The following is a 15,964-nucleotide window of genomic DNA, read 5'->3' on the forward strand; positions in this document are numbered from 1 at the left end:
GGTGGTTCTTCAATGCCAAAAGTATCAGCAGAATTGAAAGTGTGCATCAGAGGAGTGGAAGGTGACTTGGGGTGCTCCAGTGCTCTGCAAGTTGTGTTACACTGCCAATGTGTAGCGTGACCTGCCCCTGCATTTGTTGGTGGGACAAATCCTAATCTAGCAAACAGGCCTACTAATTTCTTAAAAGGTTCCTATATGTTGGTGCACAACATAAGCACACCACTTACAGAACACACCAGTATTCTGTTGTGATATACCTTACCTTCCAAGCATGCACATCGTAATTATTACTCTGCTCCAACTGAACGAGGGATTGCATGTTATGCAAACCATGTGCCAAGGCATAAACAGCATTATATATACTGAAGCTGTAGACGGAAATGTCCTTGTATATATATTGGTATTCTGCATTTTTCATTGTTTCATTCCCAGTACATAAATCCATAACTGTTGGATTTCCCCTTAAAATGCAATGAAACAGTTCTATCCATACTTGTTCAATAAATATATCATTTGGATAATTATAAGGTTGCAAATTTAGTATAAAATCTGTAAAGTTTGGGATAGTATTTGTATGAAGAACAAAAGCCAAACTGCCATTGAAAGAATTAAAGTTTAGAAACATATGTTCAAATTCATTGGAAACCTCCCATTGGGCAGAAATGAGCCACACCTTTTCTGGGATAGGAGACTTGTACAATATGATTTGTAATGTAAACATGCAGTCCTTGTCACCATAAACAATTATTACATTAGCGGAAGTCCTTCTCAGTGTTTGAATAATTTGTCTTTCCTTTCCCTCCTGTAAGGTGTCATAGTAAGGTACAAATTCCAAAAATGCAACACAGGACTTATATTGTGACACCTCTCTTTGCAGCAGCTGGCTGGCTGTTAGACCTGACTCATTGTCTGGAACCAATATGCCAATCCAGGACCATTCAAAAAATTGTATCAATTTAACTATAGCTTGAAACTGAATAATTTCATTGGGCACAGTGCGAGAAAAGTAGGGAAAATTAAATTTATCACTAAGGACTGGATCCATTGATGAAAAAGTAATCTGAAATTGAAATATGTAATTCGATGTGATTTACTGTACAATAAAGAATGAATTACAGTTAAAAAGAAGCAAACTTGCTGCAAAATTTGATGTTGCTCAATTTTACTGAGCCATTCCCTAGTATGCCATTCTGCACTGCAGTTTATTGAAATTCTAGAAAATGAAAATTTGCTGGGAAAACAATAGTCAATTAACTCATTGAGTAGTGTGGTTGGGGTAGGATTGGGACAAACTATGCTGGTAATCCAGTATGTGCAACATTTATTGATCAATCAGAGAATGGGGATTCAGTCAGAATGTCAATACAGGTTGAGTCTCCCATATCCAAAATTCTCAGGTCCAGGGGTATTTTGAAATATGTGCATACCATAGTGAAATATTTTGGAAATGGGACTTAAATCTAAACACAGAATGCATTTATGTTTCATATACACTATATGCACCAAGCCTGCAGGTAATTTTATACAATATTTGTAATACTTTTGTGTCTTAAACAAAGTTTGTATACATGAAACCATCAGAAAGCAAAGGATCACTATCTAAGTCATGCTAAAAAATGTAATATTTGGATATGAGAGACTCAACCTGGATTTAGAAAACGGACAGTCGAAATATCGACATCCAGAATGTCAACAGGTTCTGAATGTTGACAGTCAAAAAGTCAATATGGACTTTAGATTGACAACCAAAATGTCGACATTCAAAATTTTCAACATGGTTAAAATGATGACATGTTCATAATGTCGACAATTAATATGTTGAAACCAGAATGTTGACATTCAGTTTTTTGCTTAATATTAGGTTTATGGTCTGGCTAAAATAAGCAAACTACAGTATGTCGACATTATGGTGTCGACATGTTAAATGTCGACATTATGAACATGGCAATATTGTAACCATGTTGGCATTTTTGAATGTTGACACACCGTTTATCAACTGAAGTCTATGCCGACATTCTGAATGCCTACTCTTCATACCCCACCCATCGAACTGTGGAACATATAGTAATCATATAGGACCAAGTCCCTTTCTATACAGTGGAGTCTTGGCATTTTCTGACATCTTATTTATTTTTGAGTACCAAACTTTCACTTACAATACGGTTGGAACTTGTACAGTATAAGCATAAGTACATTTTTCTGTGGCGTTGCCACTCCTGGGGAGTCAATTGAACATGAAAACTTTTTACTTACATAGGTTCATGATCAGAATATTTAAACAAAGAAAAAAGTAAGGCTATTCTTGGGGCACACTTATATAAGAATTCTTAGAGTAAAATATAACTTTTATTAGTATAGTAAAAACATACCAGATACATACATAATGTTGATGGTGAAAATATAGTGGACAATTTCTGCAGAGTACCCCACACCAAATGAAGGGTACCAGTTAATATGCTTAATTATGAAATGACACAGCAAATACCATAGAAATCGGTATATAGGCTACACAGTATGCAGTCCTATGATCCCCATTAAACAGTACAATATATGTCTACAGAACCTGGTATTCTTAAGTGGTCCCCCACATTAATACTAACCAGGCCTATCACTGGATCGCTTCGAAGATCAGACGGATTTGGGCATAATCAGTGAAGTATGACTGTAGACCATCGCTACTGAAAATATATGGGGATTCACCCTATGCACACGGTCTGAGCCTATTATAAAATGTAGGACTATTCTCAACAGAGAGGTCCAATTGATAGTTCGTTGCTGTCAAGACAGGTGATGCATAGGCATGCCTTACTTGTGATGCAATCAGTTATGCATATATAGCATAAGCATATATAGCTTGTAAATAACACCACATAGATAACTGTGTCATAAAATTATAATGCCGAGTTCCATATACACATAGAAAAATAGGAACTCTACCCTTAGTGACAGATGAAGTAACAGAGCCTAACACAGCACATAAAGTATTCATGTACTAAATGTAATCATCACATAAAAATGAGACATCATTGAAGTTATGTTATAGATAATAGTGATATGCTTTTTCAGATAAATCTGAGGATAAACATTCAATATTTCTGCCTCTGCTAAAATAATGTGTGATTGCTGCAACTGACACTCCTTTTCCAGATAAATCTCTTATGGATAAACAATCAAAATCCCATGTTATTGCTATGCTGAGGCAAAGTAGCATACAGCCTCAGTATTACATGTCACACATAAAAAAGGGGATGCATAGAAAGATAGCTACATTAGATGGAAAGTGAACTATGTAGCAGGGATGCGTTGTATAGAATAGCAATATAGAGATAACTATGGAGAGGAGATATTCAATATAAGGTAAGCTATGACTTCATAAGTCAAACCAACTGGCCAGACATGGTAATCTGCCAGTTTTTGTACGTTACCAGTGTGGGGAAAACAATGGAGCCCAGTCCGTGCACTGACTGGGTTATCCTGGATATCAGCAGACTGTCATATAAAGAAGGAGGACGCGCGTTTCGCCCGCATCGAGGCTTGATCACCTCATGTAATACCTAAGCAGATGGTAATCCATTTTAGTGTGTAACTAGTACACGTCACTAGCCCGCGACCAAAGTCACGGCTCACAGCTGATGCACTGATCACAGTGCAGTAGGCTTCATTCCAATCCAATTGGTTTATGTTAGGCTCATAGAGAAATAGACCAATCAGATAGTCCCAAATAGACGCAATGCCTATTGGGATATGTAGTCCAAAAGCTGATAGCAGCAAATCAGAGAAAAAAACAATGATAAAACAGATGTTTGTATATAATCCTATTATTTTGAACAATGTAGGTCCAATCCAAAGGTCATAGTTAATATAACTAATGGTACATGAGATTATAATAGGCTTCAACCTAAATCATAAATAGACAGAGTTAATACTGATAGACGCAGTGCCTATTGGGATATGTAGTTCAGAAGCCAATTAACTGCAAGTCAGGAAAAAAAGCACTGATATTCAAAATTAGATAAATTGGACATTTATACACAATCCTAATATATTGAACAATGTAAATTCAATCCAAAGGTCATAATAAATATGGCTACTAATGCATATAATTATACTAAGCTCCAATACAAATCACAATTAAACGGAGTTATACTGCGATCCTATGCGGATTACAAATAAACAAAGTTGTATTTAGAAATCAAGTTATGAATATATGATGATATTCACAGATTTTCCAAAAGGTGGGAGAACTAGGTTTATAATAGAAAAGATGGTATATAAAGTCATAAAAGACCAAATTTTATATTCATATACCGCCTGCTAGTATTATTGAATGCAAGTGACTTATATTGTGTTAAGGGCTTTTAAATCTAAGAGGGAACCATCTCATAGACAGAACGCCGATATTATCATAACATTGAGTGATAATATATTCTAATAAAACAGATTATCTGGTATAAAATAAAAACTAAAATCAAAAGTGTACACTAAAAAGTGAAATATTATGATGGTACAAGATAAAATAAAATTGTACCAATAATTGTGAAAAAGGATTGTTTGGTGAAAGAACTAATAGTATGATGGTACAAAAATTATAATTCTGTGCCCTGTGTGAATAGTAAATAAGCATCAGTGTTAAAATAGAAATCGCAAGAGTGAATAATTAAAGGAAGTAAGTACTGCCAAGTACTGCCAAGAATTAAGATATGTTTACAAAAATACACTGTAATTAATATATTCATTCATTCCTCTAGGGGATAGAGCACCCAATCTGAATGTCCAGCAGCTCTCTCGCCTCATTAGTTGTTGCATGAGATCGCCGCCATGAATTCCCAGTGTTACTTTCTCCAAACCAAAAATATGTAGATCATTGGGATTGTCATTATGGTGCAGGTGAAAGTGTCTCGCAACTGAAGTCAGTTTTTTAAATTTCGTAAGATCAGATCGAGCATTTCTGATAGTCCCAGTGTGTTCCAAGATACGTTGTCTAAAGTTCCTTGTTGTAATCCCAACGTATTTCATATCACAACTGCACGTCAAGCAGTACACAACCCCCATGGTACTACAATTAATAAAATCTTTAATCAAGGAGGTATTACCATATTTATCTTGGACCCTATCACTTTTTATCATGTACTGGCATGCTTTGCATGTCCCGCATGGAAATGAACCTTGTATGGTGTTATCTTTCTTAGGGAATTTAACATAATGACTCTGGACAAGATTGTCACGTAAGTTTCTAGACCTTCGCCAGCCCATTGCAACTTTGGTGCCTAATATTTTAGATAGATCCTCATCCAATAATAGAATAGACCAATGTTTCTGAATAATGTCCAGGATAGTTCTCCACTCCCTATTAAAATTGCCAATGAATCGTACAGTATCAGTCTCCTTATTGGTTCTTTGGGTTCCAGTACAATGTTCCTCTTTCTTGAAGATCATAGCTTCCCTTTCAATGGAGGAAATACTAGAATTTACTTTTTTAATACATCTTTTGCTGTATCCTCTTTCTGCCAGACGTTCTGAGAGTTCCAAGCTTTTGATCTTATATATCGATTCCTCTGAGCAATTATGTTTAAGATGTAAAAATTCGCCTTTGGGTAGATTTTCAACTGTCGGCGGGAAGTGTGCGCTTGTCTGATGCAGGAGGCTGTTCATCGATGTTTTTTTACGAAAGAGTTCAGTGTGGATAACACCTTCTGGAGTTTTGTAAATTTTAAGGTCTAAAAATGATACCCAATCATGGCTATAGTGGTAAGTCAACCTTATGTTGAGATCGTTATTATTCAGCTCCTGAATGAACTCCAAGAGTAAATTCTCCTCGCCTTCCCAGGTCATAAGGATATCATCTATGTAGCGCCACCATCCGCCAACAAATTGGGTGTATTTATCCATTTGGTCGCCAAAGACAATTTCCCGCTCCCTCCTGCCCAAGAAGAGGTTGGCATATGTGGGGGCACAAACCGCCTCCATTGCCGTCCCCCTCGTCTGCAGGTAGAAGTGGTCTCCAAAGGTGAAATAGTTCTTGGTCAAAATGAATCTGAGAATATCCATTAGAAATTTGTGGAAATCACATGGTTCTTCCATTTGAAGAAAATACGCAGCTGCTTCAATCCCAAGGTCATGTCGGATACAGGTGTATAGGGATTCGACATCTAATGTTACGAGAAAGTGATGTACATCCATTCTTACATCATGTAATTTTCTCAGTATATTGGATGTATCTTGTACATAAGATGTCAGTCCAAGAACATGGTGTCTTAAATGAAGATCTATGAATCTGCTAGCTTGCTCTGACAGACCTCCAATCCCAGATACAATGGGTCTCCCTGGTGGATTGTTGATGTCTTTATGAACTTTGGGAAGTAAGTATAATGTTGGTATCCTGGGTTGTTGTACTTGAAGATATTGGTATTCTTGTTTCAAGATAATGCCTTCTTGAAATGCTTTATCAATTATCCTGTTGTAAAGTATAGTAAAGTTCTCCGTTGGATTGAAAAGCATTAATTGGTAGCAGTTCTTATCTTGAAGTTGATGCATTGCTTCTTGATGGTACATTTCGACAGGCCAGATAACAACATTGCCTCCTTTATCAGAAGGTTTTATAATTACCTCCTTCCATTGTCCAATATCTTTCAATGTTTTCAGTTCCAATCTACTAAGATTTCCCTGGATGTTTTTCTTACCCTTGATTTTGGAATGAAGAGTATCAAGATCTCTTGATACTAATTCTTGAAATATCAGAACTTCTGGACATAGAGATTCTGGAGGGAAGAATTTAGATTTTTTCTTACAGATAGATCTTGTTTGATTTGATGAAATATTAGTACAAGACCCTTCTTCTTGTAATCCCTCCAGTGCAGAAATTGCTTCTAATTCATCATCGTCGAGAGTTAGATCTTCATCAGATGTGGTGTTCGTAATGAATTTATTATTCTTTTGATTTGCAAAATATTTTTTGAGAAGGAGTTTCCGTCCGAATAGTTTCAAATCTTTTTCCCAATTGAATCGGTTGAAAGTTTGTGTTGGTGAAAAGGATAAGCCTTTGCTAAGTATTGAGATCTCCACATCAGTCAAAACCTTATTAGAGAGATTGATGATGTTCAATTTGGTATCATACATCCTTACCTCCTTGGGGTTCTGATCGGGTATCTGGACTGTGGGTGGCGGTCCCAGTCTGATGGTTCCCCCGTATTTCTTCTTCCCCCGCCTCATTTTCCTCTTGTGTTGTATTTTTTTCGTCTCCCTCTGCTTGGTCCTAAAAAAGTTGATGAGGGGTGCTCGTCATCATAGGAGCCATATCTTTGACGGGGGTTTGGTGTTTCACTACTGGTGGTAGCAGGAATCTCCTCGCCACCAGATGATTCCACCTCTGATGATGTATATGCCTCTTGAGGTTTATAGTTATGTCTGTTACCAACCTGCTTACTCCATTTGAAGATGTTACCTGTTTGAAAGTCTCGTTTAGCTCTGTTATATTTTTGTTTTTTCCTCTCAGTAATGTCCAATTCATACATTTCAAGTTCTTTTTTATGTTTTTCTACAAATTTTTGAAAATAAGTGTCTTGTTCCCAATTTTCAAGTTTTTTGCCCAATATCTCAATCTCCTTTTCACAGGCATCAAGGGTGATGTGATTATGCTTGATTAAGATGGCCATCAGGTCTTGAGAACATTTTAGTAAAACTGTTTCCCAATCCTTACTAAGATTTTCAGTGGCCAGTTTGAAGGCTGGAAACACTTTAGGACGTAAGCCTCTTGGAGTGATTTTATATTTCAAATAATTTTCCAAAGTGGTAATATCCCAAGATACCCTAGTTCTACGTTGAAGGTTAGATTTGAGTTGGAACAAGTCCTCCTCCCAATTATCTCTAGTAGAATTGGATATTGAAATGTCAGAAAAAATATCATCAAGATTGTCTAACGTTCTCTTATTCATGATAAGTTCATTTTTGAGAGAGAATGTAGCCATATTATCAGAGGGAAAATGTTTTTTATTAGAATATATTATCACTCAATGTTATGATAATATTGGCGTTCTGTCTATGAGATGGTTCCCTCTTAGATTTAAAAACCCTTAACACAATATAAGTCACTTGCATTCAATAATACTAGCAGGTGGTATATGAATATAAAATTTGGTCTTTTATGACTTTATATACCATCTTTTCTATTATAAACCTAGTTTTTCTCCCACCTTTTGGAAAATCTGAGAATACCATCATATATTCATAACTTGATTTCTAAATACAACTTTGTTTATTTGTAATCCGCATAGGATTGCAGTATAACTCCGTTTAATTGTGATTTTTATGGGAGCTTAGTATAATTATATGCATTACTAGCCATATTTATTATGACCTTTGGATTGAATTTACATTGTTCAATATATTAGGATTGTGTATAAATGTCCAATTTATCTAATTTTGAATATCAGTGCTTTTTTTCCTGACTTGCAGTTAATTGGCTTCTGAACTACATATCCCAATAGGCACTGCATCTATCAGTATTAACTCTGTCTATTTATGATTTAGGTAGAAGCCTAGTATAATCTCATGTACCATTAGTTATATTAACTATGACCTTTGGATTGGACCTACATTGTTAAAAATAATAGGATTATATACAAACATCTGTTTTATCATTGTTTTTTTCTCTGATTTGCTGCTATCGGCTTTTGGACTACATATCCCAATAGGCATTGCATCTATTTGGGACTATCTGATTGGTCTATTTCTCTATGAGCCTAGCATTAACCAATTGGATTGGAATGAAGCCTACTGCACTGTGATCAGTGCATCAGCTGTGAGCCGTGACTTTGGTCGCTGGCTAGTGACATGTACTAGTTACACGCTTAAATGGATTACCATCTGCTTAGGTATTACATGAGGTGATCAAGCCTCGATGCGGGTGAAACGCGCATCCTCCTTCTTTATATGACAGTCTGCTGATATCCAGGATAACCCAGTCAGTGCACGGACTGGGCTCCATTGTTTTCCCCACACTGGTAACGTACAAAAACTGGCAGATTACCATGTCTGGCCAGTTGGTTTGACTTATGAAGTCATAGCTTACCTTATATTGAATATCTCCTCTCCATAGTTATCTCTATATTCCTATTCTATACAATGCATCCCTGCTACATAGTTCACTTTCCATCTAATGTAGCTATCTTTCTATGCATCCCCTTTTTTATGTGTGACATGTAATACTGAGGCTGTATGCTACTTCACCTCAGCATAGCAATAACATGGAATTTTGATTGTTTATCCATAAGAGATTTATCTGGAAAAGGAGTGTCAGTTGCAGCAATCACACATTATTTTAGCAGAGGCAGAAATATTGAATGTTTATCCTCAGATTTATCTGAAAAAGAATATCACTATTATCTATAACATAACTTCAATGATGTCTCATTTTTATGTGATGATTACATTTAGTACATGAATACTTTATGTGCTGTGTTAGGCTCTGTTACTTCATCTGTCACTAAGGGTAGAGTTCCTATTTTTCTATGTGTATATGGAACTCGGCATTATAATTTTATGACACAGTTATCTATGTGGTGTTATTTACAAGCTATATATGCTTATGCTATATATGCATAACTGATTGCATCACAAGTAAGGCATGCCTATGCATCACCTGTCTTGACAGCAACGAACTATCAATTGGACCTCTCTGTTGAGAATAGTCCTACATTTTATAATAGGCTCAGACCGTGTGCATAGGGTGAATCCCCATATATTTTCAGTAGCGATGGTCTACAGTCATACTTCACTGATTATGCCCAAATCCATCTGATCTTGGAAGCGATCCAGTGATAGGCCTGGTTAGTATTAATGTGGGGGACCACTTAAGAATACCAGGTTCTGTAGACATATATTGTACTGTTTAATGGGGATCATAGGACTGCATACTGTGTAGCCTATATACCGATTTCTATGGTATTTGCTGTGTCATTTCATAATTAAGCATATTAACTGGTACCCTTCATTTGGTGTGGAGTACTCTGCAGAAATTGTCCACTATATTTTCGCCATCAACATTATGTATGTATCTGGTATGTTTTTACTATACTAATAAAAGTTATATTTTACTCTAAGAATTCTTATATAAGTGTGCCCCAAGAATAGCCTTACTTTTTTCTTTGTTTAAATATTCTGCTATATTTAGGCTGTGGGAGCACCACCAACAATTTTGGGATGTATAAATTATTCATAGACATAGATGGTTGGTCATAACAATTCTAATTATGTTTCTGTGCAGAATCCTCCCTGTTTACCTTTATAGGTTCATGATCCACAGATTGAACAACAGAGCAATAAATTTGTCCTCCACTAGAAAAATTACAAAAACTTTTTGCTGCACAAGTGTTTTGTTTTTTTTGTACATGGTTTATTTTTTATTTAAAGTGCATAAGACAATAACAACATAGACTTTTAGATGAGAATGAGAAACATTGAGAAACACATATATGGCCAAACTCTTGTTCACTGTGTTAGATAAACAGTTTCCCTTGGGAGCGGCCTTAAATACACACACTAATTTCCATTTAAATCTGAGTTTGGACAGAGAAACAAATAAAGCATATGTAAATATGGAATTATGTAAATTAGTCTTTGACAAATCAGATAGACATCCGGAGTATATTATAGAAATAATGTAAAAAACAGTGTTGCTAACAACATTAGACAATCGTATGCAGTATAGTAATATATTACAGATCATTGATTAAAATTAGTTGCAGTAAATAAAGGAAAAAGAATAAAAAGTAGATGAAAGAAAAAAAAGGGAGAAAGAGAAGAAACTGAGAGGGGGTCGGGAGGCACTGCTGGTATAGCACCTCAAAAACGTATAGTGTGATAACATATGGTACTACTATAGATTTAAGAGAGTGCTCACAAGCACAAAAAAACTAACAAACAGTCAGAACAGAAGGACTGAAAGTCCACCAAATGAGTGGGAGTTATGTGAGGGATTTTGAAAACTGTACCATGGGTCCCAAATCTGTAGAAAAGTATCTATTATTTAGATATGTGGTGATCTTCTCCATACTTAACAGGTACCAAATTTTATCAACAACTAGGCGAACTGGAGGAGCCTCCAAACACTTCCAATGTAATTCAATGAGGCATCTGGATGCATTCAATATTTGAACCTTCAACTTACTGGTGGTTGTAGCTAGTGTGGTAACTGGCAGACCCAAGATAAAAGATCAATGAGTCTATTTACTAAGCAGTGTTAGGAGACAGAGTGAAAAGTGATAAGGTGCCATTAACTCCTAAATGCCATCTCACAGGCTGTGTTTGAAAAATGACAGTTGGGAGCTGATTGGCTGGCACCTTATCACTTTTCACTCTGTCTCCTAACACTGCTTAGTAAATAGACCGCAAGGGTCTTTAATCATAGGGACATTGACCACTTTACTTATCAAATTCGCAATCATGTTCCAGTATAATGCTATTTTGGGATATGTCCACCATATGTGAACAAAAGAACCTAGGGCACCACATCCTCTCCAGCACTGAGGAGAGACAGAAGAAAACTTTTTTTGTAATCTAGTAGGGACCAAGTACCATCTGTAAAAGATCTTATAGGCGTTCTCCTCAACCAAAGTTGAAACAGATGTTTTTGAAACAGAGATATAAATATCAGACCATGCTTGCTCATTAGGTGGTGGACCCAATTCTTTTTTCCACTGAAGTACAAGCGATCGAAAAGGAAATCACCTATATGATAGGAGGAGAGAATAAGTGGTATAAATATTGGCCTGTGATAACACAGATATTTTAGGGCAGACAAAGAGCAGAGTGGAATAGAATTAGTGAGAGAGGCCACAAAGTGTTTTATTTAAAACATATAAATGGGTTCACCTCCGGAAAGTAAAATTTAGTTATAATATCAGGTAGTGACATACAGATACCATTATCCAAAACATTTATAACAAAACGTATATTTCTACAAATCCAGGGATGAGAATGTATTGAGGATTGACCTTTTGGGAAGATAGGATTATCCCATTAAGGGGTAAGGGAAGAGCGAGAGGAGTTTGAAGTGGTGGGTAGAGTAGTCCCAGGTCTGGCAGGTGAAATTAAGGATGGGATGTAGACTAATGTAAGGGGACCTGGTCTTGGAGGGTATCAGTAGTTGGGAGGCCAATGAATTAGCATGACTCAGGTTCATCTCCAACTGGAGATACCTAAGAGTGGAGGTGGGAGTGAACAAGGCAATAGCATGACTTAAAGGCAATATAGTATAGGCTAATGTCTGGAAAACTCCTCCCTCCTTCTGCCACAAGTCTCTGTAGGATCGAAAATCCTGTTCTAAGCACTTTGTTCCACCAGGCAAATCAGAGAAACAAAGAATGTAGTTGAGCTAAAACTGATTCTGGAATCTTAACCGGCAAAGTTTGAAACAAGTATAGATGACATGGGAGGATGTTCATTTTAGGGACCGCTATATGACCTAACCAGGAGATGATAAGAGATTGCCACCTATGCAGGTCTGCTTTGATGGATGAGATCAGAGGGAGAAAGTTTTCCTTATAAAGAGTACTATAGTGGCTTGGAGTAGAGATGCCCAGGTATCAGATCTTAGTAGGTTGCCAAGAGAATTTGTAGTTGGATTGCAAAAGTGTCAGACAGGTTGGAGGGACAAGTCTTCAATTTTTGACCAGTTAATTTTATAGCCTGACAAACTGCCACATTCAGTGAGAAGTCAGAACAAATTTGGCAGGGAGGTATGGAGTGAGGAAAGGGAAAGCACAAAATCATCGACAAACAATGAATTCTTATAATCGGACCCACCAACATCGATCCCTGCAATATCATTTGAAGTGTGGATACGTGTCACCAGGGGTTCAATGGTTAAGGCAAAGATCAGAGTGGACAAAGGACAACATGTAAAGTGCCAATGTTATCCTAAAAGGATAAGAAGCTAGTCCATTTACAGAAACCCTAGCTGTTGGGTCCGAGTACAAAGCCTGACCTCTAGTGAGGAAGCCACCACCAAACCCAAAATGCCTAAGAGTCTCAAACATAAAGGGCCAACTAATCCTGTTGAATGCTATCTCTGCATCCAGAGAAAGCAAAAGAGCAGGAGTATGCAGAGAGTTTATAGAATGCATAAGGCTAATGATGTGTCTTGTGTTGTCCTGTGCCTGTCTGCCTGGGACAAACCCCACTTGATCATTATGTACAAGTTGAGGCAATACAGTGTTTAACGTAAGGCCAGAATTTTTGCATATATCATAATATCGATATGGGTTTATAGTTAGCACAATTTTTTGTATCTTTACCATCCTTAGGTATAACAATAATCCTTGCCTCAAGGGCTGAGCTTGAAAAGGGTTCACCTAGTAGAATATTGTTAAATAGAACTGAATAAGTGGGGTACAAGATGATGTTAGAAGGTCTTGTAATAGCTAGCCCAAAAGCTATCAGGGCCCTGTGCTTGGTCTTTAGAGTTTTAATGGTGGCGGCGACCTCCTCCTCAGAAATGTCAGCATTAAGATCAGAGGCTGCTTCCAGAGACAAGCAGGGTGGTTGGCAGTGTGAGAGGAAGTCCTGGATCCCTGCTACAAAATCAGGCGAGACCCGGGAGGACCCAAAAGCATTGCATAATTTGTCATAGAAATGATAAAAAAAATGGCCTGAGTGATGAGTCTGGGATTACTTGATATTTGACCTGTAGAGGATCAAATGGAAAGAACATTACTTTGAGCAAGTTTACTTTGAGCAAGCCTGGAGGCTTTGTCCTCTTTCTCGTAAAAAGATTTAGTTGAGCCATTTTAGACTATTCTCTGCCTTAGCTGTCATAAGCAAGTTCAATTCACCCTTAGTGAAAGACAGAGCGGATAAATCCGCAGGTGATCCTGAGTGTTTATGTTTCAAAGAAGAAGACTGTATTTGATCTGAGAGATCCTAAATGCATTTGGTCCTAGTTTTAGTAGCATGGGCAGATGCTCTGATTAAGTAACCCCGCATAACTGCCTTATCGGCATCCCATAAGAGTATAGGGATAATATTTGGATTCTTATTAGATCTAAAGTAATGTGTTAACTTTTCGGCTAGTTGGGCTTTGTGCACATGTGCTTTTTATGTCTCTCCTTTTGCCTCTTGCTTAAATGTGTATCAATTGCGATACAGCAAGTCTTCCAAACCCTCAAAATCAAGAGAATCCATTTCCTCTAACTTGTCTCTAATGTCCTCACTCAATTCCTTTCTAAATTGAATTGGTTTTTTGCATCCATGCTCCATTCTGTGTCAGCCCATTGCCTGAATTGTGCAGAATACTCCAACTGTGTATTTTCTCTGGAGCGTGTTAGTGAGTTTTGAACATCAAAGGCTTTAGCAAATACGTGTAAAGAATGTTAATGTCTAGCTCTTTACTACAGTCAAAAGATTACAGTGTACAATAAATTGCCTGTAGTGTGATCTGTTCTATTTAAACTTTTCTGGTAGTTGAACAATTGACTCTACTTTGGGGTTAACTATAGCAATCAAAGATGCATCAGGTGTGCCAGGCCTATTAAGAGCTGCTTGAAATTCATCCATCCTTTGATTGATCTGCTGCCAGCTGACACTGCAGAGTTTGTATAACCTGAAAAAGGGTAATGGGGGGCATCCACTAGACGATTTTATCCCTGTCCAACCTCTTAACGATTTTCCCTTGAAGTTTCCCTTGAAATATGATCTTCCACTCTGAACAATTTGCAAAAGATTTGCAAAAGATTTGCAAACGATTTACAAAAGATCTAACAATAAACTATGTTGTTTTAATCTGTGATTGAGAGCTTTCAGCTATAGTGGGCAGACAGTGGTTCATCGTTTGATCGTTCAGCGTGAACGATGTGTAAACGATGTGTAAACGATTTGTAAGCAATCAAGTGAAATTGACCTGCATGTTCAGTCGATGGAGGAGACGATCATACATCATTAGAAACAATTACTGCACGATTTGCAAACAATGTTCAAATGATGTTTGAACGATTATCGAATGATTTTATCATTATCGTTCAATCGTTCAACTTTATTGTCTAGTGGATACCCCCCTTAAACTTTATTTATTTATTTTCGTATTGGAGCAAGAGGTATTGCAGAGTCCATGTTGGGCTAGGTGATTATGTCATAGGTAATAATGAAAAGTTGAACTCCTATTAACAATACATTTAGTCAAATGGTAATATACAGTGAATAACCTTATACTTGTTTATGTCTTTTTAAGCTATCACCACAAAAAAGTCCAGAAAGCAGTAGACAGTTTAGCAGAGATAGCAGCCTGGTTAGTAGTAAGTGTGAATCAGAAAACACTTGCTAAATGGACTGAAGCAGGGGTCAAACAGAAGCAAGTATTTGGCTCACAGTTTTTTGCAATGAGACAGACAAAACAGCTAAGCAGAGCACAGTCAGGGCACATTGATACATTGTACTTACAGACAGGAAGCAAGCAGAAAGATCATAAAGGTAAAGCCAACAGAATGTTGGGGTTGTGTAGAGAACAGGTACATGGAACAATCAGTACATGTATAGGTAAATGTCCCAGTACATACAGGGAGCACTGTTCATTTATAGGTAAAAAATATGGCCAAACTTTTAATATTTAATATTTTTTTAAAAACAACATATAAGAAAAGTTAACAAAATCCACATCTGCATGATAAATCATGCTTCTATATACACCTTGAGACTTTGCAAACAGATCCTTTTTTCTCTAACATAAACAACATGGAACAATCACCTAGCACTGTTTGCTAGGTGAAACTTCACTATAAGCACCATGGAGCATGGCTCCACTAACCAGCAAGTTAGCTAGTAATGGGTTGGGTATGGTATCCTGGCAGTCATGATGCTGCTAGTCAGAATACGGACATCGGCATCCAAACAGTCATAATCCTGACAGCATAAGGTACTAACCCTTACCCCTGCCCCTAACCCTACCTCCCTGGTGCCTACCCTAATTTGTGCATAC

At 37.1% G+C, this 15,964-nt stretch overlaps 1 protein-coding gene and 1 pseudogene across 1 annotated transcript in view; one reads left to right on the top strand and one right to left on the bottom strand.

Annotated features, from left to right (window-relative positions):
* The window catches only part of LOC148481268 (vomeronasal type-2 receptor 26-like), a 34,432-nt gene that overhangs the window by 11,114 nt on the left and 7,354 nt on the right, over positions 1-15,964 (bottom strand). The window lies entirely within an intron of this gene.
* Positions 9,755-9,873, top strand: LOC148481269 (5S ribosomal RNA; annotated as a pseudogene).

Source organism: Taudactylus pleione, unplaced genomic scaffold, assembly GCF_031769625.1.
Source record: "Taudactylus pleione unplaced genomic scaffold, aTauple2 ptg000587l, whole genome shotgun sequence".
NCBI classification, from domain to species: Eukaryota; Metazoa; Chordata; class Amphibia; order Anura; family Myobatrachidae; genus Taudactylus; species Taudactylus pleione.